This window comes from Melozone crissalis, unplaced genomic scaffold (assembly GCF_028551555.1).
Source record: "Melozone crissalis strain CALT ecotype California unplaced genomic scaffold, PUWL_Pcris_2 ptg000132l_1, whole genome shotgun sequence".
NCBI lineage: Eukaryota > Metazoa > Chordata > Aves > Passeriformes > Passerellidae > Melozone > Melozone crissalis.
Window position 1 is genome coordinate 1,638,794 of NW_026535905.1, and position 27,507 is coordinate 1,666,300.

Here is a 27,507-nt window from a genome sequence, read left to right on the forward strand (position 1 = left end):
GCCCCGCCAGGCACTGGGGCAGGCGAGGGGATGGGGCAGGCAGGAGGCACCGGGCAAGGGAGGGAACAGTCTCTGTTGTACCGACGTGAATATGCCAAACTTGAGCTCCTCAGTGCCTGCCTGCTCCTTTCCCAAGCTGAGCAATGGGCTGGTGAGCCCCGAGCTGGGGAGCTGCTGTGCCAAACCTGGGTCTGGGGGTGCCAGGCTGCTCAGTGCCAGCCTGTCCCCTGGCTCCCAGGGAGCTCGAGATGTCCTCTGCCACATTTCTGGGACACGTGGGACAGCTGTGTCCAAACCCCCTCCCAGGAGCTCATTATATGGCTCCCCCCTCCACTCTCACCGCTGGTCATTATTAGCAGCCCAATAAAATACATTTTTAGATTGTCATTTGTATTTCTTTATTAAAGCACAGTTTTTAACGATGTCTTTTATTATATACATTAAAGCCAGCTTTTTAGCTTGTAATGGGGAGAGGGGCTGAGCTCACTGACTGTGGGAAATGCTCCAGGGCTGTTTGCACTCATGTCAAAGGACTGGGTTTAAAGTGCTTTTGCTTTCAAGAACCAGCAAGCAACTGGACCTTGTGTGTGTGCCCCAGCCAGAGAAAACAGTGAGAAAAAGGGAAATGGAAGGCAGTGGGGAAAAAAACAAAACAAAACAACCTCACAAGATGACCTAAAGGGAGAACAGTAGGTTTTACCATGGCCATGCTGCAATTCTCCCATCTGGGTTTTGAGCAAGAGCGATGGGGACAACCCCAAGTTGTCCTGGTGCACACAGGAAACCCTGTGGGCATTTCATTCTTTGAGCAGAGTGAAGCATTCCCTGGGCATTTTTAATTTTGAGAAGTACCATCATATTTTAGTTATGAGTTCTGTAATGGCTCTCAGTTTGAGTTAATAATTATCAGTAAAGCAAGGTCTGCAGGGAGAGCCAACGATACAATACTGCTGATAGGCTTTATTTACCCTTTTTTTCCCTTTCAATGCCTGTTACAGATAAGGAATTTGCTGCAAATACGTAAGTCACAAGCTGGACAGCATCACTGGGTTGTAACTGGGGCTTGAGGTCACACAGTATTTTTTGTCCCCCCGATTAGGGAAATATTAACCCTTGGGGTTATGTTGCTCACTTAAAAATTCCCAGGTTCACTTTCCTTAAATATTCCCTGCTATTCCCAGATGGCAGGGAGATGGCAGAGAGAAAGTCCCTAAAAGCTTAAAAATTAAACTGGTTTGCCTGATTTAAGTGAGCAAGGCTCTGAAGAGGATGTGTGGGTGCTTTTGAATCTCACACAGGGAGGTCAGGCAAGGCGAGAGGAGCAGCAATGCCACCCCTGCCACTGCCCCTGCACCTCGGCCCAGCCCCACCAGCCAGCCCTGACAACAACAAGAAGGATAAATGTTTACCAAAGGCTGGCAAACACGTGAGTTTGACGCTGCCATGGAGCTTTCATGGGCAGTGGTGTCAGCTGAGGTACAGAGCTGACCTTGCCTCACTCCTCCCCTCCCCGAGAGGTCTCTCTCTCCGAAGATAACAGGGGATGATGTTTGTTATCATGCTGGAAAAGCAAAACAGCCCTCGTGCCGTCGCCTCCCTGGGGCCAGCAGAGCCAAAACCTTTGCTCCCAGTTGGCGCCGGCTCCCAGCTCCACGTATTGGATGGGAGGGCACAGAGCCTTGGACACACAGCCCACAAAGGGTGACAGCTCTGCTCACTGACCCTGACCCACTGTGGGACCAGGGGGAACGATGTTCACTGTGTGAAGGGGAGATATTTGGGTTTTTCACGGATGCTGAATGCCACATTAGACCCAGGTGCCATATTAAATCAGAAATCACACACCAAAACAATGACATTGCTTGGCTGTAAAGCACTGCACCCACTGCTCATACTGCATCCACTGCAAAGTTGTGGTGGGTGAAGGGCATCAGCTCTTCCCCTTAATTCTGATCTAGCAATTGCTGCAGGAACTCAGTGGCCAAGTTGGTACCAAACCAAAGGATCCTCTTATAAAAGTGACAGCACTGCCAGACTTGTTCAAAGTACTGCTCAGGATTTGCAGCAGCAGTCACCTTTTACCTGCTGGTTAAACAATATCCTTGCAGCTGCCAAGCCCTTCTTGCACAAGGAGCTCTGTCCTGCAGACACCCCTAAATCCAAACTTTTTCAAGCCAGGTTTTGTATGACCACTTATATAACACTTGAAGTTGCCAGGGGTTGAAAGGCAGTCTATGAAGGCTGTCTGTGAAGTCTCAAAGATGTGTGGAATAATCTGCCCCATAAAGCCAGATTCCTTTCTTTTGAGGGTTTCCTGTTGCTCATGGTTGGTGGGATTAGTAGAGATGCAGAGGAGAAATATGACTTTTTCTTACCATTTCCATCCTTGAACACTGAGCTCAAAGTGGCTTTCAGTGTTGGATGAAACCATTAGGACCCAAAGGAGCAGCATGAAGTTGTGTCGGGGGATGTTTAGCTTGGATATTGAGAAAATGCACGTCACCCAGAAGATGCTGGGAACTGGAACAGGCTCCCCAGCAAAGTGGCCACAGCACCAAGCCTGGCAGAGTTTGAGGTGTGTTGGGATAATGCTGTCAGACACACTGTGGGCTTTTTGGGCTTCTCCTGTGTAGGGCTGGGAGTTGAGCTTTGATGATCCTTGTGGGTCCTCCCCAGTTCAGGACATTCTATGATTATATGATTTCTAGACCAACACAACCACATTTGTATAACAATCCTCACCAGGCTCAGCTGAGCATCTCCTCCCTCTGCCCCACATCAATAGAAATACTCAGGCTAACCCATCAGTCTTTGCATGGCTGGGTAAAATCCCTTTGGCAGGCTGGTTCTGGCTGCCATGGTTCCCATCCATCATCTCTGCTCTGTCTGGGGTATTTCCATACCAAAATGTGGCCAAAACAGAAACTTTCTGCCCAAACCAAGGTGGCCAAGTGCAAACCAGGTCCTGTTAATAACTCCCAACAATGTGCCTCAGGGCAGACCCAAGCATGTTGGTTTTTTCTCCTCCTGTTGTCACTTAGAAGTGCTCTGGAGACCTGAGCAGAATGAGAGTGGCTGGCCCTTGTCCTGCTGCTGAGGAGAATGGGGGCTCAGCATTGCAAATCCAGGTTGGTGTTGGCAAAGGTGCTGGTGGGCTGCTGCAGACAGAGCCCAGAGAGCAGGTTAGCCTGTCAGCAAAGGAAACAAATCTCAGCCTAAACTGTGCAGCAGATATTAATATGTAGATGTTGAAACAAAAGTCACCGCCTGAACTTTTTGATAGAGTAGTACAGGAAAAAGAAATCTCCATTGTTTCTACCCTCCACCTCGTGCTGAGATGGGGCATCTTGGAGTGCTGGGACAGCAGTGTTAATCAACCCATTAACCAATGTGCACCAACCCAAATCACACATAAAGCCTCAGAAACCCACATGTATGAACACCAATCCCTCACAGAGCTGCATGCAAAGGTCAGGACTGGCCTTGAACCCTTCCTGTGTCCTAAATCCCCACCCAGGGCTGTCTGACAGATGCCAGCACCAACACCTTCTCCCTACAAGCCACGTACCTTTGGCAGGGATCACCTTTTAGGAGAGGTCTACTGGGACTCAAAGCACCTTTTTTACAAATCCTGGGCTGAGCCCAGCTTTTCCAAGCTGGAAGGTGAGACACAGCTTGTGACAGTGTTCACAGGGGTTTTCAGGTGAGGGAAGAGATGAGGATTTGACTCCATGTTCAGAAGGCTTGATTTATTATTTTATGATATATATTACATTAAAACTATACTAAAAAGAATAGAAGGAAAAGTTTCATCTCAGAAGGCTGGCGAAGCTAAGAATAGAAAGGAATGAATAACAAAGGTTTGTGTCTCGGACAGAGAGTCCAAGCTAACTGGGCTGGGATTGGCCATTAATTACAAACATCCAACATAGGCCAGTCCCAGATGCACCTGTTGCATTCCACAGCAGCAGATAACCATTGTTTACATTTTGTTCCTGAGGCGTCTCAGCTTCTCGGGAAGAAAAATCCTAAGAAAGGATTTTGAATGAAAAGATGTCTGCGACAACAGCTCACCTGGTGACCTGCTGCCTCATCTCCCTTTGCTGCTGCATTTATAGGATTCCTTCTCTCCCTCCACATCTCTGGGGTCTTGAAAACCATCTCCTCCTTCCCATAAATAACTAGGAGATCCATCATCTAAGCAAGAAAATGTGGATCCCTTTTCCTGGGTGTTGATGAATCAAATTCTCATATATAAACTATAAAGAGAGGGTTCCCACCTTGGTTTTTTTGAATGTGGTATTTCATGGACTCAACCATAATTCTGTGGAAGTTTCCTCTCTCCTGCCCCTGCCCTGCTTCATGTCACAGTGGCACCAATTACACTGCAGCTGTAAGATGGGTATTGTCAGTATTAGTAGGTGTATTCACCCACTCCATTTAAAATTTCAGCACAGGAACATGAATGATTTGTGTGATGATATATTTGCTGTTATTAGGACCTAATATGTTATGCCTGTAATTACATACTATGCCCCATATAATAAGCTTGGAATTGCTGTGTAAATTTTGGGTAATTGAGGAAAACTGTGCTACAAACAGGTCCCCCTAGACCAAGTTCAGCATTCACTACCAGGAAATAACCATTATTAAAGGCTCTGCAATAGACAGAACACTAGACTAGGAGCTCAAAGCCTTTTGAATATGTAACAGCAATGAAGAGAAACAAATAACCAGTGCAGGAGAGCAAGAGGAGCACCAGTCCAGGCAGTGCCATCCCTGGGGAATATTTCTTCTAACTCTGGTTTCAGGAATACTCCAGCAAAAGGCCAAGGAACTTCCAGAGAGTGCAATGGGAGCTGCAAGTAGCATAAACCCATTCAGATGCAACTGTTTCAGAGGATTTAGAAGCCATGCTCCTCATTACAAAGGAAGTCAAAATGCTCACATCTAGATTAAAAGTCTGCCAGAGGTCATCACAGCTTAATGCATAGTCAGGCTTTTCTGAATCGGCAGGAGACATTGACATTGATTAAATCTATCCTCTCCTTCACAGGCCCAAGAGCTTTTCCAGATTTCAATGCATTTTTTTGGCGAAGCTGATCTTTCCTGTCCTCACTGCAGTATCTGCACATCTTCCATCTAAAATCAATAGGCACAGCATGATCCCCCACGGGCTCCTTGCAGTTGTGAGGATGGGACGTGATGGGGAGAAATGAGATCAGCCACTTTCATGGCCCAGTGAATAGTTATGGGGCTTCAAGGGCTCTCTCATGGTCATGAACCTCTGAACAATTTCTGATTGTTCGAATTTCACTGCAGCCTTCCAGCTTCGTCATCTGCGCTGCCAACCTCTATTAAGGTTCCATTAAAAGGCAATGAAACACAGGGCCTTTTACAATACCCTTGACAAAACAATTTCCCTTTCTGGATACAGTAAAAATTTTCAGCCAAAAATACAACTTTTTGGTTAAAAAAAAAAAAAAAAAGAAAAACGAAAGGGAGACAATGTCAAGCAGATCAAAATATTTCATAAAAGGCTGTCAGATTGTCTCAGCCAGAAAAAACAATCCAGAAAAGGCTAATTTTCAAATCAAAACATTGATTTTTCTCTCTGCCTATCATAATTACATTTGTTTCCACTTGCTTATGAAAAGGCCTAGGCATCAGACAATATTTCATTTTGTGTAGAGCTAAGTGTTTTATTCAGATCAAAGTGTTTTCCACAACACTTTGTCATTGATAGGTATTTGGCAATTTAATTTTACTGTTATTAGTGTACCTTTTCCTTCAAGGATCACTTTAAGTGTAACCACACTTAGCGGCAGAGAAGGACAAATGCTGCCCTCAGATATAACCAGGTGCATTCAAGCAAATCCTGATTGAATCAAAATGTGTTATAAAAGTTAAGGGCTGGGGGGGGGGTATAAAATTTAACCAAAACTGACACATAGAATAAGCTTGCCCAAGACACTGCTTCAAAAGTTTTAACCCACAACACACCAATATCTTACAAAATCCGTGTCCTTTTGTATCAATATTGAAACAAGTGTGATTTGGGGACATCAATGGGTTGGATCTTTCTGAAGCCCAAGGGATTTCCCAGCATTAAGTACAAGAAACCAGTTTGGTGTGTCAGGGATGTCAGAGCGTCAGGGATGGGTTTTGTGCAAGGAAAGATCATTTACTTCAAACACTGGTGGGTAGTAAAATGGAGGTCCTGTCCCCATGAGCATGTTCCCTCTGATAAAATCATGGAATCAAGGATCATTAAGGCTGGAAAAGGCCAAATCCAACTATAGACCAAACATCAACATGAGCCAGATCACAAAATGCCACACCTGCTTGTTTTCTGAACACTTCCAGGGATAGAGACTCCACCACTTTCCTGGGGACCCCACTCCAGTGCTTCCAGTGAAGAACTCTTTCCAAACACCCTGGCCCCCATCCCAAACACGTGAGAGAGTGTAAACCATGGGCTTAAGTTTAGGGGTCTTTGCAAGGAAGATCCCATTGCTCTACCCCTTTCTTTGACACACATTTTAATAGCACATAACTCATTAATTACACCATAAATCACTCCCGGGTTTGATGTACAGAGGGAGTTGTTTTGGAAGAAGGCTGGGAGGGCTGAAAGTGAGACAAGTTGGCCAGAGCCATGGACAGCCTTGAGCCAGCAGAGGAGAGAAAGGGGCTGTGGGGTGAGCAGGGCTCCAAGCAGCCGAGGCTGAGGGGTAGAGCTGTCCCACCCCCTTGGCAGCACACATTGCAGCAACCCTGAGGCTGACATGAAATGAGAGTGGGTGCTCCTCGCAAGAGCAGCGCCTCTTTGGTGAGCTGAAAGGAGCAGATCCTGCACAAAAACACTGCAAAATGGTCACGAGTCCTCCACGAGACACATGTTTATAAAAGCTAAAGGACCACTGGAGATCAGGTCTCCACTCTGGAGTCTCCTGACTTCTCCATGATGGAGTTTATCGCCTCAGGGTGGCCTACAGACATACACTACCTCAATAGTGACCTGAGTTTTACAGACTGCACATTTGCAGGTCTGCAGTTCAAAACTAATTGCTGCGACCTCACATAAAATAGTAATAATCAACTATCAATAATACTTTGGGAACTGAGGGGAAAAAGAAAGGGAAAATGTTCATTCTTAGTAAAAGCTGGTGCTGACGGTCAGGAAATTGAACCTTCTGCAAGCATTAGTCACAGGAGCCAAAAACATTGCTGCTGAGTGTTTCTGGGGAGCATATGCTTCATATATTGAAAGATATTCTTCTATATCGAGTCTTTGTAATTACAGAGACATGGCAAATAAAGGCAGAAATCATAAAGATCTCCTTTTCCTCTGGTAGATAATCAGTCCAGGGTGTATTTATGCACAAGCAGAGAGCTGTCTCCATCCCAGCCTCTCTGCTCCCTGCATCTCCAGGACGCAGAGTCTGATGAGCAGCTAGCTGGTGCTCTCCTGATGAATCAAACCATTTGCTGCAGAAACACAAGATGTAGGGCCAATATTTTCAAAAGCTGCCTTTAAAACTCTGGCAGCAGTTTAGTGTGGTCATGTTCCCGAGTGTGAAGTTCTCCATGTATGAATGCTTGCACTCAGGATTTATTTGCTTGGACTGCACTCACATCCGTGCAGGGAGTATGACCGTGAGCACAAAGTTTTCCATGTGATATCTGCTAGATGGGGGAAAATGGGTTTAAGGGATTAAAAGCCAGGTAAGGACTAGAAATCTGGTGAGGATTTGTAGCTCCAGGGTGGTGTTTAGGGCTTTAGGGCAGCCAGTGAATTAGAGGAAGGGAAAAAAATTACATTTACAAACCCAACAGTTTTGCTACATTCAGTACTACCTTTCTTTCCTTGCACTTCACTAAGTGGAGGAGCAGTGTCTTTCTGTGGACACCTGGAAGCACAGCAGCACAAAGCACAGTGCACAGATCCCAGAGCTGACCTCAGAGCTGGAAACGGTCTGGCCACATCAGCATCATCCAAAATCAAAACTAATTAGTCCTTCTGGGAGCACATCAGCCCCAGTTATGTGATGTTAACATGACATGAGACTGCAGTCAGGGCCTGAATGGGGACCTGCTGTCTGGGGGCACTAAACCTTTCTGACTTTGCCTGGGGGCTCCTTGCACGCCCCTTCCTCACACCTCGTTTGTTATCCACTGTGCTTAGAAGGGAAAGGCCACTGCTCAAACTGAGTAAGATGTCTGCAATGTGTATTTTTGAATGTTCTGTGATGTGCAGCGTCTCACCCACAGGGCAGGACCACACCACACTGTGCAAACCAGAAAGATGCCACCTGCCTCAGCCTACAAGCAAATCCTGTATCTGTATCACCCCCATCTTAAGCCTTTTCTACTTTTAAAGAGAAGCCAGATTTAATACAGAAATAAACCCACCAAGGGTCCTGCAGTTTTCATGGAGAACAGCGTGCTTGCTCAGGAAGCGTGAAATTAAAAGCTCTGGAGCGTGCACTTGCCCAGCTCCCCATCACATGTACCTCACCAGCTCTGCAGCAGGGCAGGAGCTCAGTCACCAATTCTCTCCATGGCCTCATCCTGCAAGCATGCACCCCTGCAAGCGAGGCTTACTCATGGAAACACTATGCCTGCATTCCCAGCAGCGAGCGCTCAGGAGGAACCTGCTCCCTGGGCTGCCCTGGGGACACGGCTGGCACCTGGTGCTGTCCCAGAGTCAGCCTGGCACCGTCAGCAGGGCTCCAGCAGCACAGCCAGCCACCAAGCCCGGCCAAGGAATCCCACGTGCTCCGAAGGACACCCTCTGGCCGTGATCAGGACTCACTTGGATGGTTTCTGACAGCACAGGACACCAAAATCTCTTCTCGAAATAAAGTGCCTCCAAACAGCTTCCAAGAGGCTCCAGGGACATGCCCAGGAGTTTTGCTAAAAGCAGCTTGCCTGCCTCTCCATCCCTGTGTTACCAGAGCTTGCTTTTTGTGTGCCTTCCTTTTCCTTATGAAAATTTGGATGTTGGAGCAGCCCACTTCAACAGCCTTCATGTCCTCTGGGCTGGGCATGAGACACACAAAAAGGACTCCTGAGAGCTGAATCTCAAACTAAAACAGCACCTCACATGTTTTCAAGGCTAAGTGGTGTCCAGTGTCCTGCTCCTCAGCATCTCCGACACAGCAGGGCAGCAGAGCCTTCAGCCCACAAAAGGTTTTTCTGGGGCAAGACTGGACCACACCAGGTCTGGAAGCTCTGTCACACGTGAGGGTTCTCAGCTCAGCCCATGGAGGTTTGGTGCTATGGAAATAACTGTGTGCTGTGACACATCACCCTGTGTCCCTGCCATCCCCTGCTGGGAGGCTCTTCCCATGTGGAAGAGAAGAAAGCCAAGGGACCTGCCCTTCTTTGAGGGATGGGATAGCAAAATGTCACTTGCTCGCAAACCTAAGAGGGTCCAAATTTTCACAAGGAGAACAAAAGCATACCACAAAGCAAAATTTGGTGACACGGGGATGGAGAGACAGGCAAGCTGCTTTTAGTAAAAGATTTTTGACCCCTGGAGAGAATCCCCCTTGGGTTTGAGGGGTTCAGGTACTTCCTAGGACCTCATACACGCCCCATGGACCACGGTGTCTCCATGGGGTTCTGGGAGCCCCTGTAGTGACCCCCTCCCCACGGCCCCAGCTCTGGGGTCACAGTGCCCCAACACACACATGTAACGCATTCCAGACTCCTCTGGTTTGACAGATGGGTATTTTGACAGCTCAGAGAAAACATTTTGCAAGCTGCACAGTCAAAGGCTCTTTCAGGCGGGGTGTTGCGGAAAGCCGCGTGAGCTCTCCAAGGCGCTATCGCTCGCTCTCTCTGCCAGCCGCGCTAATGAAAGCTCCCTGTGCAGGCCAGAAGATGCAGCAGGGAATAATAGAGTCCTTTAAATAGCATCCTGGCTGGCTTGAGGAGGCCACGGACGTTTTAACTCACTTATAATTTCCCTGTGGTTCAACCCTCTCTCCCGCAGCAGCCTGCCCTGGGCGCTGCGGCCAAGCAAAGGCTTGGGGAGCCTTGGGAATGGCATTAACCAACAACCCGTGACTGTTCTGGGACTGCTCGTGCTCGTGTCCTTTCCCAGGCAATTCCCACCCTGGGTGTGCTGCTCAGACCTTCGTTACCTGGAGGAATTTGGCACAGGAAGACACAGCACTGAGATCAGCAGAGGAGACCTTGTTCCGCCCATGGCTGAGCTCAAAGAGATGATTGCTGCAGTGACACAAGGCACTGGCCAGAAAATGCTCCCCTAACATCTTCCATGTGACATTTTTCCAGAGGCAAAGCCAGCTAAAGAGGTCCCTGAATGTTTTCCTCCTTAGGACCTGTTCAACTCTCTGTAAAGCAGGTCAGTGAAAGAAAACACTTGGCGCCAAAGAGGGGGAAACACAATAAGTGAGATTTAAAGAAATTGCACACACCCCATTTGCAGCACGACCCACGAGCAGCAGTTTTGGCATGGCTGCAGGACAGAGAACTGCCAAGCAACAGAAGGAAAATGTGTGGGGCTAAGAAGCATTGGGAGTCCCTTCAAGCAGCTTTGCTCAAGGGACTGAGTCCTGAATAATGAGGAGAAGAAGAAAGATGAGGGCATCATTGAGAGGTTTAGAACTTCCATATAGAAAGAATTATTTAAATTAATTCCCAGCCTCATGCCCCACAGGAAATGTTGAAGAAAATCTTGAGATTCAGTGGCAACACTAGCCTAAATAAAAAATAAAGAGAGGAAAATTTCTTTGGGGAAAAAATATCAAAAGGATCATTTTCTCTGCTGAAAGCTGAAATTCTTCCACAAAAGAGTCATTTTGCCACTCCCCAAATAAACCAGAAAAAATACCAGCATTTTCCATTTTAATGGTTGCCTCATTGTCTTCAATGTTCCTTCTGCAAAGCCTCCCAGCCCTGCCCTGGCCTCCATCAGCTCTTCAGGACAGAAGGTTTCTCTTTTGTGCAGTTCACAGCACACAGTGTTTTAATCAGGTTATATTACTGATGGCAGTACTCTGACACTGCCATAGCTTCAGAGCTTTATGATGCTGAAAGTGTGTGTTACCAGAGCATGTCCAACGTTCTGGGCTTTCTCTTTGTTCTAATTTCTTCTTGCTTTTCTCTGCCACTGCCCCAGAATATGTCAACTTCTCATCCCAAAGGTTTGGCGCTGTGGAAATAACTGTAATATTTTTTGTGAAGCAAATGGTGTCAAACAGCCTCAACACAAGTGTCCCATATTTTACAGGGGTATTTTAGGGACTGCCTCTTAAGTTTTATCAGGTGTTTTACTTTGTTGTGCAGGTCTACAAAGGATATTTTAAATCACCCATCTTGTCATAGGTTTTTTTGCAGATCTGAATGATTTGTGTTGCATAGATCTATCAGCAATCTGCTCAAGTTTATTATATTAGAAAAAAGGTTTATGGAAGTCTCAGCATAACCAGATCTTCTTTTATCTGGGAACATCTGGTTTATCTATAAGCCTTTACCCCGAGAAAAGCAGTTCTTTGTATTTTTCACAAAAAGAAATTTGGCCTCTTCCTCACTTATTTTGTGTTTGGGAACAGATAATTTGCTTTAAGCTAACCATGGTCAGGGTTCCTCAAACTTAAAGCACAACTCTGTTGGCTACAAATCCATCTCCATGGAGCACTTCCAGCACAAGAAAAAGGCATCAAAGCAGTTTTTAGTGGGAGCTGGACAACTTTCACTCTTCCAGCTGCAGCTGTGTCAGAAGGAACCATTCTGAGATATCATGGCTCTTCTGGTGACAATGAGTACAGGTGGCTTTCCATCCCCTTTCCAAACTACAATTGCAGCAGCTCCAGCTTTCCAGGCTGTAAAACAGCCCTTGGCAAGTCTGTGGTGAGGGTGCCCCATGCCCTGTCACCAGCACAGTGGGGACCAGGGCACGCTGACAGCACACTCCCATCGGGATTGGACCCATGGCAAATCAGTGTCAGCACCAGGCATGGCCCTGCTGCGGGAGGACTTGCCCTTGATTGCAAGGGTTTGCTCACAAGAGAACAGATTTGGTGTTTGGTTTGATCTTCCCCAGCACCTGTTACAAAAATTCAGTGCTCACAGTACTCACACACGGAGTTACTCTGCACTCAAATTTTGATGAGGCCGTGTCATAAAATCCCCACATGATTTGGGATAAAAGGGGACCACTCCCAGCCACAGACAGGGATACCTTCCCCTAGTCCAGGTTGTTCAGAGCCCCATCCAACCTGGCCTTCAGAACTTCCAGTGATGGGTTCAGCTGTCATTTCTCAGCTTCTCTGAGAAACCCATGCCAGTGCATCACCACCTGCAGAGTAAACGGTTTCTTACTCATATGGAATATTAACCTGCCCTCTGTCGGTTTGAAGCCATTGCCCCTTGTCCTGTCCCTCCATGCCCTTGTGAAAAGTCCCTCTGCAGCTCTCTTGTAGCCCCTTTAGGTACTGCAAGGTGCCATAGGCTCTTCCCAGAGCCTTCTGCTCTGCAGGCAGGACACCCCCAGCTGTCCCAGCCTGTCCCCACAGCAGAGGGGCTCAGCCCTCTGGTCTCCTCTGTCACCTCCTATGGCCTTGCTCCAGCAGGTTCAGCTCCTTCTGGTGTTGGGGGCCCAGAGCAGGACACAGCACTGCTGGTGGGGCTTCATGAGAACAGAGCAGAGGAGCAGAATCACCCCCCCTGACCTTCTGGTCACCATTCTTGTGGTGCAGCCCAGGACACAGTTGGCTTTTGGGGCTTCATGTGCACATTGACAATCTTCTACAGGGGCTATGTTGAACTTCTCAACCACCAACACCCCCAAGTCCTTCTCCCCAGGGCTGTCTCAACCCATTCTGCATTCAGCATTCAGTGTTTGTGCTCAGGATTGCCCCGGGGCTGGCACACACGGACGTGCCATCCAGAGACTTCAGTGACATTTGTGACCCCCAGCCAGGAGGAAGCAGCCTGAGAGCACATCCACGGCTCAGCTGCAGGAGCCTGCAGGCCAGAGAATTAAGCATTCAGCAACCACTAAACTCCAAAATAGACAGTAGGCGCCAAAATCCTCAGCTGTGGCTCCTTGGACTGCGCTGGATTTACGCTGATTTAATCCAGCTGAGGATCAGCACCAGCGGGCCAAGTCCTGCCGTCCTACCTCAAGCTGATGGCCAGTTGACGTGACTGATGACTGAGATTCCCATTTAGCCTAACTGGAAGCATGAGCAGGGCCTGTGTAGTGCTACCATTGTTGATTCCGGGCTTTTGTCTCGGGCTGTAACCGATAGGCCTAATAACCGAAATCATGCTGCATGCATTCATTCACCCTCTTCACAAACAGCATGTTATTGAGCTCCGTGGTGAAAAGGCATGCACAAACACAATGGGGCTGGGATTAAGCCCAGCTGCATTACCAAAGTAAATACTTTTGCTGCTGACAGTTTGTCTGTGGGGATTTGGAGAAAAGTTTTGTGCATCTACTTAGGCAACATATGGTTTTATTTTTCCTGTTAACAAAAACAGTAGTGGTCAAAAGTCAACACCCTCTGATGACTGCTTGGTGGCCAGTGTGGAATGGGCTTGGTGGTCTAAGTCCAGTTCCTTACATGTCCACAAAAAAAAAAATCATCCTCTTCCTGCATTCCTGTCTCACTTGGCACTGCGGTTTGCAGGAAGCCAGGGGGGTTTTGAGGTTAATCTCATCTGTCCTCCTTTCTGATTGAAAGCAATGGGTGACGTGGTTTGGGTTAAGATACTCTGCTAGCTTCTTTTATTCCCCTTGTGATGAAAACCCCTCCACAATCTGTTTCCTTGAAGCCTGAGGAGAGTCAGAATTAATCCGCATTAGCTGGCGGCCGGGGCATGTCAGCCAGTCAGACTTCTAAAGCAAACACACAGCCATGAGGAGGAGCAGCATGCCAAGAGCACAAATGGTCTGAATTTAGCCCTTCATCTCCAAGCTGAATGCACACTGTTCTCCAAAGATCTCTGCAACACTCCATCAACAGCTGGTCACCTCCACATCTGAAACCAAGAAGAAAACCCACTAGGGCCTGGCTTTGTATTTGGCAATGACTTCAGCAGGCTGGTAAAGGGCAAAAAGATTGGCTGAGCTGCCACAAGTGCCCATCTCACATAGCTCCAGTGGAGGAGCTGGCAGATACTGGCATTCAGCATTTTTGGGAAGAAAAAACCACCCCCATCATCAAACCCTCCGTAGGGATTCCCCTAAAAGGTTTTAAAGCTTTTAAGGTGCAAACAGGTCTTGTCTACACCGAGGTAATGAGAATTACAGCAACTAGAGCACAACTGCTAACACTTAGCATCTGCAGGGTCAGAGGCAGCTCAGAGCTGGAAGGAGTGCTAACTAGATCCACCACATGAAGTAATTGTTTTTAAGGGAGTGTATCCAAGCTGGAACACAGCGATGTAGAACATGCACACTCAGACAGGTGTAATCCCAGGCACAGTGGGTGGTAAGCAAGGCTGGAAAATCACAATCAGGAAGCCAAGATGTGTTGCCTAATCCAGGCTTCCCCACCAAGATGAAGGTAGATTTTTGAGGGCCAGATCCTGCATAATGCCCAGCTAGTCCTGTAATGTGTTTGCAACCCTCAGATATTCCTGACATCTCTGGAAGCTGAAGGCTCAAAGGGTTTTGCAGGGGATGCTCAAACCTGCCCACAAACAGCCAGAAATGGGCAGAGAGCCAGGGCTGGAGGGATTAAACCAGGCAGAGAAAGTGCTGCAGCTCAGGTTGAGAGCAAATGGAGCTCAGAAATGGAACATCACAGTCCCATAGTCACACACATCCAGCTACGGAGGAAAAAGGGAAAAGGCAGGAATTGTTTCTGCTCCTATGAAAGACAATCGGTGAAAACAAAAGCTTATCTTAACACTTTTCTGCAGAAGTTCAGGGGTTTTCATTCAAGAAGCAAAAACTGAAAAATGTTTGGTTTCTGGCAATCAAAAACTGGAAACATTTTGGCCAGAAACCAAAACAATTTGGGATTTCTGGTTTTTGGTTTTCATCTGGTTTTTTGCCAAACTCCTTAGCTTACTTTTGCCAAAAAAGTGCACATTTTTCAAGCTTTTTCTTCCTCAATGAAAACCTTAAAATTGTTGTTGAAATTGGACATTTCCCACAGATTTTTGGTTTGATTTTTTTTTTTTGAAAGACACTTTCAGCAAAAAGAATGTTTTGAATGAACAATTTCACCCAGGAGCTCTGTAAGCAGATCCACTAGAGGCACTGTCATACCCTCACTTTTATCTCCTCTCCCCTCCTCTCTTCTCTCACCCAGGGGCCTCAGGGTGGTGATCCTGGTCTGGTTTTGACCACCACAAAACCAGGCTTCAGAGCAATGGAGCTGCCTTGGAGGACAGACAACTCTGAGCTGGGAATGGCTTGAGCTTTTTCTGAGATACCAACTCTCAAGAAATAAGAAATGCAGCAAAGAAAAATAAATATCTGGAGCCTGGATTCAGCAGTGTTTGTACTGGGAACATATTTGGGCGTGTGGCTCTGGGAGAAGAAGCTGCTGGTACGTGTCCTCCAGAGTGCCTAAATGTCAATTATCCTCAGGTTTGTTAAAGCTGCTGGCCCTGGGTCTACCACAGAGAACTGGTACAATCTGTATTAATGTTCAAAGTTTGGCACAAAAAAGGTGGATGTGAAAGTTGGACAAGAAAAATTAGATATTATGGACTCCTGACATAAATCCAGTGTTAGGGACTAAACAGAAAATGAAGAACACGAATATGTGTCTGCTCTGAGCACTGAGCTTGGAGGTGGAACTGAAGAGAAAACCCAGCTCAGAATGGAGAGGGTATAGGCACCCTGTCTCCAGGGATAACTTTGATCTGACCCAACACTGAAACCAGAAACTGCACAGAAGAGAAGGAAATCTGGACTGGAGTCTGAGTGCCAGAGTTTCATACTGCACCTTTACAAAGCAAACGACAATAAAAATTTGGACTGGGTTTTGAATTTCAGTCATCCAGCCAAAGAGATCTTGGAGCCCTTGTAAGCAGAGCCATCTCATGGCTGCATTCCCCCTTTAAGTACCCCATTTTTCTTGCTTTCAAGGCCTGTTTGGGTGTTTTCTGTGGTTGTTGTTTGATGCCCTGCCAGAGCAGGCAGAGGGAGACCAGGAGAAGGAAGGACAGCACAGGGAAGGCAACCACACGTCAGTGGCGAGTGGAAGAGTGTGCCAGGAAGAGGAGAGGTGAATAGTTTCAAATCTAGGCAAAAATGGGATTGCCACACAGCAAAAATGCCAACTTGGAGGACTTTGAGCAGGATGTCTGCAGAGATCAGCCAAGACAAGACCTGCTGGCAGAAGGAGATGGGTTTGGGGTGGGTTGGAGGAATAAAGAATGTGTGGGTGAGGAGGAGAGAGGTCATCAGCTGGTTATGAGGATGGAGGTGTTGTCAGGATTTGGGGATGGGTCAGGGATAAGGAGGAGGGTCTGAGGGGCTGGTAAAGTCTCATAATCCAGGCAATAAAGGAGTAATGAGGGATTATGAGGGGACTGAGTGGTCAGTGAGGAAGAGGAGCAGATAAGGGGTTTTCTTTTCTTTTTCCACGTTTGGATAATAATGGCCCTTTGCACTCTTTTAACTCTGATTTTCAGCAAAGTTTATTTAAGCTTTGACACAGTGCAATGCTGTCAGCTGAGCCGTGGTTAACAATGCTGTCTCCTAAGCCCAAGGCAAGCAGGGCAAGGGGAATAAATTAGTTTAAACCTCTGCAAAGTTTTCCCAGTTGCAACAGGGTGAAAGCACAGGCACAGTAAATTACTGCAGTTCAGCTCGCTGTTAATTCAGCGTCTGAATTCTCCAAACACAGAGGAGACACTCTGTCATTGATGCAAACCTAGAAATGAGCTAAAATAACAGCACAGGCTGCTTTCAGACGCTCTGACATGGAGCAGTGAGCTTGGGTGGTGAGCTGGAGCTGCTCGTGGTGAAAGCTTCACAAATGGAGAGGTGGGTGAAATGCCAGACAGCCCTGGGACAGAAGGAAATGTTTATATTGATTTATTCTGACATTTTGAACTGTGATGTCCTTGTCATAAAGCCCGCCCCAGGCGTGGGTGTTACTTGGATGGTCCTGATAGCAAGAAAGCCAAGAAGGGGAAACTGAGGCAGGGCATGGACCTGGCACCCAGCTGCACAAACCCCTTTTGTGGCGCTTTATCGGGGCTGTTTTCTCCCATTGTGTACTCACACAGAGGATCTAGGAAGCTGCGAGTGCTTTGCTTTCCAAAGCCTTCACTCAGGAAAAGACTAATTAAGTGGCTGTGTTATTACAGCAGGTCCTGGAGCCTCGGATCACGACCAGCGGCGATTAGGCAGGCGTCAGCTACTGGGCGGGATTTCCCACTGCCCAGCTGTGTAATTATCGCCGCAGCGCAGCCAAAATCCTCCGGCAAAGAAAGCCAGCTGCGGGCTGCGGGGCTGGGAGATAGCACATGGCCAGTGGAGAGAGAAAGAACAACCTCCTCTGTGTGGTTTTCCAAAAGAAAGAGCGGCGAAGAGGAGCGCGCACATTCCTGTGTTGGAGCAGATGGCAGTGATGGTTTTTGGGGAGCTCCTGGAATAGGAGCCAGGGGGGCAGCGCAGCTTGATGTACTTTTTTTGGGGAAGTGGATATTCACTGCCCTCCTCATTTAGGGGCATGGAGGGAGCAAATGAGAGCTGCTAAGGAGGGAGGATCTGCTGCATTGCTTTGTCTCGGGTTGCTGTTGATATTTGCTGCCCCGAGATGTGCAGGGTGTCTCTGCTTTGGCCCGCGCAACTGAAGAAGGAGTCTGGACTCTTCACTTTTCGGTCTTGAGGTTGTTTATTAATTCTGATCTATAAAATTTTCTTTGTGCCCAGCTGAGATCTGCTCAGCAGGGCAGCCACAGGCACTCTGTGTTGTCATTTTATACTGCAAACTATGTATAACATATTTACACTTAATTCCCAATCCCCATCACCTCTGTTAGACAGTGTACTTCTACTCTAAACCAATCCCAAAGTGCCAACATCACAGCAGAAAATGGAGATCAAGAAGAAGAAGGAGAAAGGCTGGACACGCCCAAATTCCTCCATCTTGTCCCCATAACCCCCATATCAAAAATCCTAAAATCTACATTTTCACCCAGTGATCATTTTGTTATCACACCATTCAAAGCTGTGTGACATTCATGTCCTCATACAAAGTTGGTAACTTGCTCCAGGGGTCAAAATCAAATCCCCAGGTGTTCTGGGCTTTATGACAAGGACATCACAGTTCAAAATGTCAGAATAAATCAATATCAAAATCAATATCAAAATCAAATCCCCAAGTGTTTTGGTCTCTGAGCCCCCCGACGGGGTCCTGGGCAACTCTGGACACCCAGAGGGATGTACTGAGTTCCGACAGCTTTGGAATGTGGACCCCATGCTGCAGCATCATCCCTGCAGGGAGAGGCTGAGGGCTGCCTTTAATAACCCCAATAAAGCACTGAAGTGCACTTTGAGCAATGGAGAAGCTTTGGGTTCGTTTCTAGAAAAGATTAGATTTCCCTTGTCTGTGACCCTGACGAACCTCCTGCCTCAGTGTCCCCATCTCTAAGGTGAAGGTGTCTGTGTTAGGTACCCCAGGGGTGTCTCAGCCTCATCCACGATGCCTTCAAACAAGCTGTGCAGAACCCACACCACCACTCAGGAGATCTCTTCTGTCAGATGCACCTTCAAGAGATGTCTTCCTTGTCTGTGGTCACAAGGCTTTGTCAAAAGCCAATGCACAAAAACATTCATTTTCACTTACGTGTGGTAGCTCCCTTCCCAATTTCATATCATCATTGAAAGCTTTCTTTTCATTTACATCTGAATTTAGTTGGAGGAATCCTCTCCCTTCCTGCAAACAGCCTGGCGGGACTTTTCCAGCAGGTCCCTTTCAAACAGTGTTTGCTCGGTGGAGCCTGCAAGCAGGGCCAGATCTCACCTGATCTGCTGCATGAAGAACCCACCTCATCATAAATGTCCCAGCCTCAGCCTCCCACTGCATGCTCAGTGCCTGTGCAAATCTGCCAACCATTACTAAACCCCTTCTCAGAGGGCTCTTCAGCCCACAAATCCATTTACTCTGAAATTGCCTGACATGGCCTGGATGCGTAACGGAGAGTGTGACCTTCCAGCCATCAAGCATTGCTAATATCTCAACTATTCCAAGTGTTTAATAGCCAAATTTAATGCAGTGAGAACAATTTGATTGAATGCACAATATCTGTAGCAGCTAATTAACCACAGTAGCCCAGAGAGGTCTTGGACTTCATACAACCTTTCAATATAATTACAAATTTTTAACAGCAAAATGAATTTAAATCCAGCCTGACACAGCAATCCATCTTCATCTCCAGATAAAAGGTAGCACATGGGGTATTAACATTTAAACAAGAGCCATGGGCAGTGGAGAGAGACAAGGAGCATTAGCAGATGTGCTGAATTAATTACTAACAGCACCACAGGAGGAGGGGGGTGAGTACTTCACATTTTACAGGTCTGACTTACAACACAGCCACTCATTCTGCTGGCTTTGCCTGGAGAAATTAGACTTCATGTCAAATGCAAGCCCATTTAGGTCTACCTGTGTCTGCTCCACAGCTCCAGGTGTGTGACTCCTGACTCATCCTCCTCTTCCATGTGCTGCAGAGCTCACAGCAGCAAGCACAGGTCATCACACCCCTGATTTATTGGAGCTGTTCCCCAGAAAAGTGGGTCTGAGCACAACCCCCGTTCCTCTGTGCCTGGGTAAGCAGAAAAAAATTCCAAATTATCTTCTTGCTCCTGTCTTGCAGGGAGACACTCAAGGGAACCATTTACTCTCCTGTGAGTCATTCCTGGAGCTTCTCCTGAAGATTTCCTCCTGTCCCCTCCTCCTGGACATGTTCTATGGCTTGCAGGGACATGAGGATTTGGGTACAGACCTTGCAGGGTCAAAGTTGGAATTCACTCGTTAAATTCATGATGGCAATTAAACTGGATTTTAGGACAGTAGGTGGGATTCATGATCCCCTGATGGAGCATGCCAGGTAGTCTGGGGGATTTGGGGTCTGTGTTCCTCTCCATTGGACCTGAAATATTTCAGGAGAGGGTTTGGTCCATTCCACAAGCATCTTGGAGACCAAAATGTTGCTGGCATTGATGGATGCAGCAGGCATGGGGTAACTTCCATGCAAAGCCCTGACATTCAGCAGTGTCTGACCTGAAAACTCAACAACCACGAGACACCTCCCCAGCTACTCCTCAGGGAACAAGAACAAGAGGGGAAGAATACAAAATTTGCTGGTTTAGTTTGCTTTCCTGGTTTGAGAAGTCGGTATTCAGAGAGCCTCTCCTAAAATCCAGGAGGGCAGGAACCAGATTTTAAGTGAAAGGTGAGATCTCTGCTTCAACAAGCAACCACCTGCCCTCAGCTGCTTGGATGAGGCATTTTCAGTATTTCTGGAGCCTGCACTACTGTAAAGCCAGCACAGACAGTTTTTGTGAAAGTGCTCCCAGTTTACACTGGTGTAAATAAACATCAACATTAGACTCACAGTAAAGCAGACAAAAAACCCAACGAGAATAAAACACAGACATCCTACAATCATGGTAGTGAGCAGCACTGCTGAATATTTGTAGTTCTGGTGAATATTTGTAGTTCTGAATAAATAGTAGGACTTGAAGGAACTATTTGTTCATACTGTTGGGAACCTTTTAGATTCCTCCTTAGCTTGTATCTGTCAGAGACATTTTTCCCCCAAGAGCTTGTGAAGCATTGCCATAAAATGTAAATTTTTAATTGACGAGTTCAAAAACAGGATGACTCTGCCAAATGCGATAGCATCAGCTGGTGGTGTCGTTTGTCATTGTTACAGGCAAATAAACCAGTGAGTTAATCAAAGGGGATGAAAAATGAGGTGGTTTCAGTTTTTGGAGTCCTGAATCCAAGTCCTTCTCCTTTCTTCTCATCAGTCTAGGCCAAAATGCCAACAACACCAGCTGGCCAGTAGGCACTCATTCAAAAATCCAGTGCAGACAACACAAAGCACATTCTCAGTTGTTAAAACCAAGGACAAACAGAAGGAGATGTTACTAAGCAGGAGACAAAGAGGAGGAGAAAAGCATTCAATGGAGAGTGCAGCTGAAGGAGACGAGCAGAGAGGCAGGCCCTGCTGCTCAGGCCAAGGCCCCTCAGGATCAAACATCGCATGGGGTCTCTCTGGAAGGACAGAGTGGTGAAACATGTGCATTCAAGGACTCCTTGGACTGCTGCATAAAAACAAGCAGAGATCAAAATCTGAGCATTTGCGAATCCTGTTTGTCAGCAGTGTGTTGCCTGGAAGTTCAGCTCTGGGTTTTTGCTAATCCCATCCGGATCCCAACCATCAGGTGCCGTTCCACCCCACAGACACTGCTATTTGCTTGCGCACAGGAAGATTTTCTTCCAAATTTTTGCTCTTTATATGCCAGCGCTGATGTTCAGCAGAGCCAAAGTAGGTGAGAAGATAATATTTGGTCCAAAGGGGTCCTGTTTATCTCTCTTATGTCCCTTTGGTGGAAAGACAGGAGTTATTGCTGTGATGAAGATCTAGTGTACATGTCCAAGTCCATGAAGGAGTACAGGCCCTCCCAAATAAATCTCCACAGTGATCACAGAATCACAGAATATCCTGAGCTTGAAGAAATCCATAAGGACCAGTGAATTCCAGCTCCTGGCCCTGCACAGGACAGCCCCAAGAATCCCAGAGGGTGCCCCAGAGCATTGTCCCAACACCCCCTGAGCTCTGCCAGGCCGGTGCTGTGCCCACAGCCCTGGGGAGCCTGGGCAGGGCCCAGCCACCCTCTGGGGGCAGAACCTTTTCCTAAGCCTGTTACCACTGCAAAGCTCATGTATGAACTGAAACCTTTGGCGGACCCCAGAACAAACCCAAGGTCTTCCAAGCCCATGGTCAACATCAGCAAGAGCATCTCTCCTCATTCTCAATATTTTGAAGGCATCTTCTCATAATTGTTCTCCCTCTAAGTCCATCTCCCACTACTTCTCCTAGCAAACTTAAGTCCCAATAGTCCTGAATTTACTTGTATTTATAGGGAAGTGAAAGACTGAAACAGCATCTCCTGCACAGCTCTGTCCTGGTCTTCCACCCAACTGCCCTTACTCCAGCCACAAAAGCCCAGAAATCTGTACCAGTTCTTATTCCTCCCACATTTTCCCCTTTCTTAATTTTCCCTCTCTTTAACATGAAAATCCCACTTTACTTTCACTGTCCCTTGACATGAAGTTTGTTTATGCAGGATTAGAACAGATAATGAGGGAGGACCAGATACTTGTCCACAGCCAGCTGTGACTCCTTTAAGCTCTGTATTCCTGGTATCCTCACATTCAGAGATGAGCAAATCTGGTCTGGGGGTTCAGATGGAGCCAGGTGAACTGCTCAGCTTTGCACTTTGAGATGCTGGGATAAAAAAAGCTGTTTTCTTCAATATGTGTGGAATATCTTCCTCAATAGATGTGGAATAAATGGAGAGAACAGTGATATTCTCTTTCTCAGAGCTTCCACAATTTTAGGATTTTAAAGCTTGCTGCAGAAAAACAAGTGAAGACTTACCCCAGAATCCAAGACATCTGTGAAAAAAAACCACAAAATGGTAATTCAAACAAAAACAAAGCCATCTCTTCCAGGACTTGATCTTATGTTCTCTGAGTTTGACCTCCTCTCCACTAATGTGTATGAAAATACCCTCGACAATGAAACATTTCTTCGTAGGCAATTATCTTAATTTTTATTACACAGGAATTCCTTTTCCTGTCAGACAGGCTTTGGGTGAGCTGAGCACTGCACATGGCATCTCTGGTTCCTCCCAGCAGATATCACAGTGGATGATCTCACAGAATGTGCATTTCCTCTCCACAAAATTTCAGAATGGGACCACCTCCCTGCAGATTTCCTATAGCCCAGAAGGAGATTTTACCTGATTTGTCCCTCCAGCTCAGGGAGAGCAGTGGCTGGACTTGCTGCAAGCTTTTAGGAAGCAAAGGTTGAGCCAGGACAGAGAAATGCTGCTGTAATAAACAAGTGGAAAGCAAATATATGCTGGAAAGAAGGAACAAACTGCAAGAAAGAAGCAGCATGAAGGAAATTTGGTATCATAACTGGTGGAGCAGCAAGGTTTTGTATTTAGTAGGTACGAGCAAGATGTTTTTGCCTAAAATGCAGCAACAGCAGTGGCTTAGTGCATGCAATAGCAATTGGCCTCAGAGATCAAATCATCCTACAGGGCTCAAGGTCACCTCCTTTACCCCTGAATATCTTGAGCTGGTGTCTGTTAAGGGCTGTCTCTGCATCCCCAGGCCTGGCCCTGCAGAGCAGTGGTTGTGGTCTCAGACCCCAAGCGCCCTGTGCCAATGGCTCAGCACATGAGCATGTTCCCTTTCTGAAAGCAGAAACCAAACCAAAACCCTGTGTCATCTTGCCAAAACTCACAACTGCACCCTAAATCTCATGACCTTTGGAACCTCAGATCTTAGCAGCAAGTCTTTTACCTCTACCTTCCTACTGAGAAAGGAATTCCTGTGTGGAGAGCACCCTGTCCCATATGGCCCTGCAAAAAGGGAAACAGGGAATGTTTTCACACCAATGAGCCCTCAGCCCCACTGAAGAGAGCCATTGTGGAGTGACTGCATTATAAAAGTTGTTAAGACCTCTTCCAGACCATAAAATATGCAGCAAAACAGAGTGCCAAATACCAGTCCTCTCCATGGCCCAAGACAAAGAGCTGCCCTGCAAAGCATTAATCCCTGCAGCTGCCCTGAACTATTCATGTCTCTTGGCTTTACGTAAGGAGCCATTCCATTCCGGCTACCAGCCTCTCCAAAACAGAGATTTGCAGAGCCTTTAACACAATTAAAGGTCATTCTGTCAACAGAAAACCCAAAGATTTGAATGGGAGGCTGCGACTTAGCAGAGCAGGCCAGACTATTTATCTTCAGTGGGGAGTCAGTTTACCCAAAAATGCAGTTTTGATTGTTTCTCCCTTACACACATCAACACCCCTTTCTTTCACCCAGCAGCTCCATGGGTACTACATTCCCTTGGGCTATGAGAGACCTTGCATCAATTTCCTCTTTTCCTCTCAAAATCTCTCATCTTCCTCCCTCAAACCATGAGACCACAGGACAGAGCTTCACAATTAAACATTTCCAAAGCCCCAGGGGTTGAATTACTGGGGTCAGCACTGCAGGGGCAGCGTGCCGTCCCCTGAACAGTCCCACACCAGGTCCTGCTGCTGGGGATGGCAGCACCCAGCTCCAGCTGCCCCCAGGACAAGGTGGGCTGTGGGAGACTCAAAAGCAGCTGCAGAAATGTGGGAAGCATCACGGTTTGCTGAACTCTGTGCAAAATACACTCCCAGTCTGGATACAGGCTGCAATGTGCCACCTGAGCCACCCTGTTAAAGGACTCTGCTGGGATTTTTCATTTTCTCTCACTGACACTATTAAACCTTTCACACATCAACGTGAATATGCCATGGATGGGGTGTCCCTTTCCATGGTGGCAAGGAAGTTGGAACTACCTGCTCTTCAAAGCTCCTTCCAATCCAAACCATGCTATGATTCTGTGAATATTGGGAAATTTAATCTACAGGCTGGAGAAAAAGCCTTCATGGGCTCTCCTTCAATGGCAGAAAAGATTCTTAGGGTTTCATCATACAAAGTTCTAAGAAGTAGATTTGAAAAACATCTTCTGCCTGAAGATAAAACATTTTTATTTAAACCAAAGGAACATTTTGTCTTGACACAAGAATGGGTTTTTTTTATTTCATGGGTTTTTGAAGTAAAGCTACAAATTTTAAGCTTGGCCACAGGAAGACCTCAATTTTTTACAAATGTTGGATTCTGTAGCTAAGGCACACAAACAAACAAACAAACAAATATTTGTTTCTCACAGCTCCGCTTCTGATCCCAATAAAATGTCTTTCTCCAAACCACTAATTTTCAGTGGGTATGAGATGCCACCTCTGGTGTTTCCTTATTTGAAGGCCAGGGCATCTCTGCTTAAAAACAACTAGAAGAAATCCTCCCTAGTGACAAGAAGCCCATGTTTCTGGCACAAAAAGCAAAAGCACCAGGTGCATGATTGCAGCTTCAGTTGGCAGCTTGTGACAAGATTTGTGATAGTGAAAGCCACTGCACCAGCACCCAGCCCTCATCTCACTCATTTTAAGTCAAAAGGAGGCAAAATAGGGGGCTGTGATGCTGCACTTGAGCTGGAGCAGGTTACATGGAAGGGCCTAATAGGGAAAAGACTCTCTGGAAGAGAAATCCCCACCCAGGGATGGCTTCCAGCTTCCACTCAGCATGGCCCCTCTGATTTGCCCAAACCATTCCCCAGGATGCCCAGCTCACAGCTTTGGATGAGCATGGAAGACTCCTAAGACAAAAAAAAAAAAAAACCAAAGCAAAACAAAACAAACAAACAAAAAACCAAATAAGCAAAAAAACAAAAACAAAAAACCAAAAGCCACTAAGAGCTGGCAAGATTAAGCTAATTTGTCCTTCCCTGTGAGTCATCAAAGTATTTTTAAATGAACTTTGAATAACAGAGCCCTCTTCTCTTGTTCTGCCCATAGAATGAGAGCTTCTGACCCCAGGCAATGTCTTATGGCCATCATTCTGAACAGGAAGCAAAAATTAAGTTGCTCCATTAGCAAAGGAACTTGTTTTCCTCACCGCTCTGGTCTGGGCTGTCCCAAAGCCCCTAATGGCTCTGCTGCCCTTGTTGCAAATGCTCGGATGAAATACTACCAAATCCTGGCTCCCAAGCCCATCCCACACCAGTTTTATGTGGCAGCAAATCCTCACTTTAGAGGCTCCCAGAAGTTTAATGTGCAGTGACTGAAATAACCTGTCTGTTTGGTGACCCAAAATGGCTCAGACAATTACACATCCACTGGGATTCTCAGAGCTCTGGGGTGCATGGAAACCAGTCTGCACTGAGCCATCAGCTGTGAAAGCATTTTCACTCCTAAATATGTGAATGAACCGGGGGGGGGGGGGGGGGGGGGGGGGGGGGAATGAGGGCAGTGTTTTTCCAATTATTATGGCATTTTCAATTCAGCTTTTGGGTATGTTACTGACAGCAGCTGGACACAACACTGAAATTTCAGGCATGTTGGTGCCTGAAATTTTCGTGTTGGTGAGGGTGCCCATCTTTCCTATGTGCCAGCTCCAGTGGGGTTAGAGATGATGTCTCTCCAAAGACCCCAAAATAGGATTGCTAACTGGAAAATGCTTTATACTGTCATGTGTCAGCACACCCAAGTGTGTTATGTAACCTGGTCTTAGAGAGGAGCCACACCTAGGGTTAAGAAAAAGCATCTTTTGGAGTCCTTCCCCAGTATAGCCAAAGGACTATTGGAAAGAGGATGCAAAAAAGCAAAACAGCCCCCCAGACAGATATATAGATATATTTTAAAATGTACTGCAACGATGAGTTTTGAACTGCACAGAATAAAAAAAAAATTGAGTATCAGGCCTAATTATACCTATTTTCCTAATTAAACCTATTTTTCGGGAGACTTTTCCCCTACCACTTTTTCCCAGGACAGGAAAGATGTGGCCATAGTACACTTTGCACTGTGGCCTCATTCTGGGCACCAAGTCACTGCTCTCCCCACCAGCAGCTTGCAAAAATCCATTAAAAACCCAAACTATTTATGAGGCCACCTTGTCTTTGCCAAATTTTGTTGACCAAGTGACTCAGGTGAAAGCGATGACTGGATGGCAGAGTGTTTGCTAAGGAAAGAGAAAGGAGCAAAGGGGGAATGAAACACACCCAAAATACTTGGAAAGGCCCTTGGTCTCTGATCTGGCTACCAGTGAAAAGCCACAGGCAATGTGCCTTGTGCACCAGGCTGCTCAGGAGGGCAGACAGGACTGAAACCCATGGGCAGGGACACATCTCAGTAATGTGTCACTGATGTGCCACCCTCCAGCCTGCTCTGTCCAAGCTTACAGGGATGCAGGGCTGAGCTGCTCTCAGCCACAAGCCCAAACCCAGACTCTGCTAGCAAAGGCACTGCAAATCAGGGATAGATTTTGGGATTCTGGGTACCCTAGGCTTCAGTTAGGCAACTTCAAGTGGAGGTGGAAACCTCACATGGTGGGTAGAGGTGTTGCCCATCTGCTCCTATCTCCTGGCTAATGTTCTAATTACTCCAGAAATGCATCAACCAAAGGAACTTTTTAAGCCTCTGTGGCAGAGAGTGAATCTCAGTCCTCCACAGTCCAGCTCCCCTGAGTTTTGGGTTTTTTGTGTTTTGGGGTTTGCTGCTGAACACCTGTTAAAAAACCCCTACTGTGGGAAAGCAGTACTTGAGCTACCCCTGGAAATACAAATGCTGGTTCCTGCTGGAGGAGAGCAAGGATGTAATCCCCATGGATTTTTCACCTGACCCAACCAATTCCGAGGCAAAGTTCAGCCACC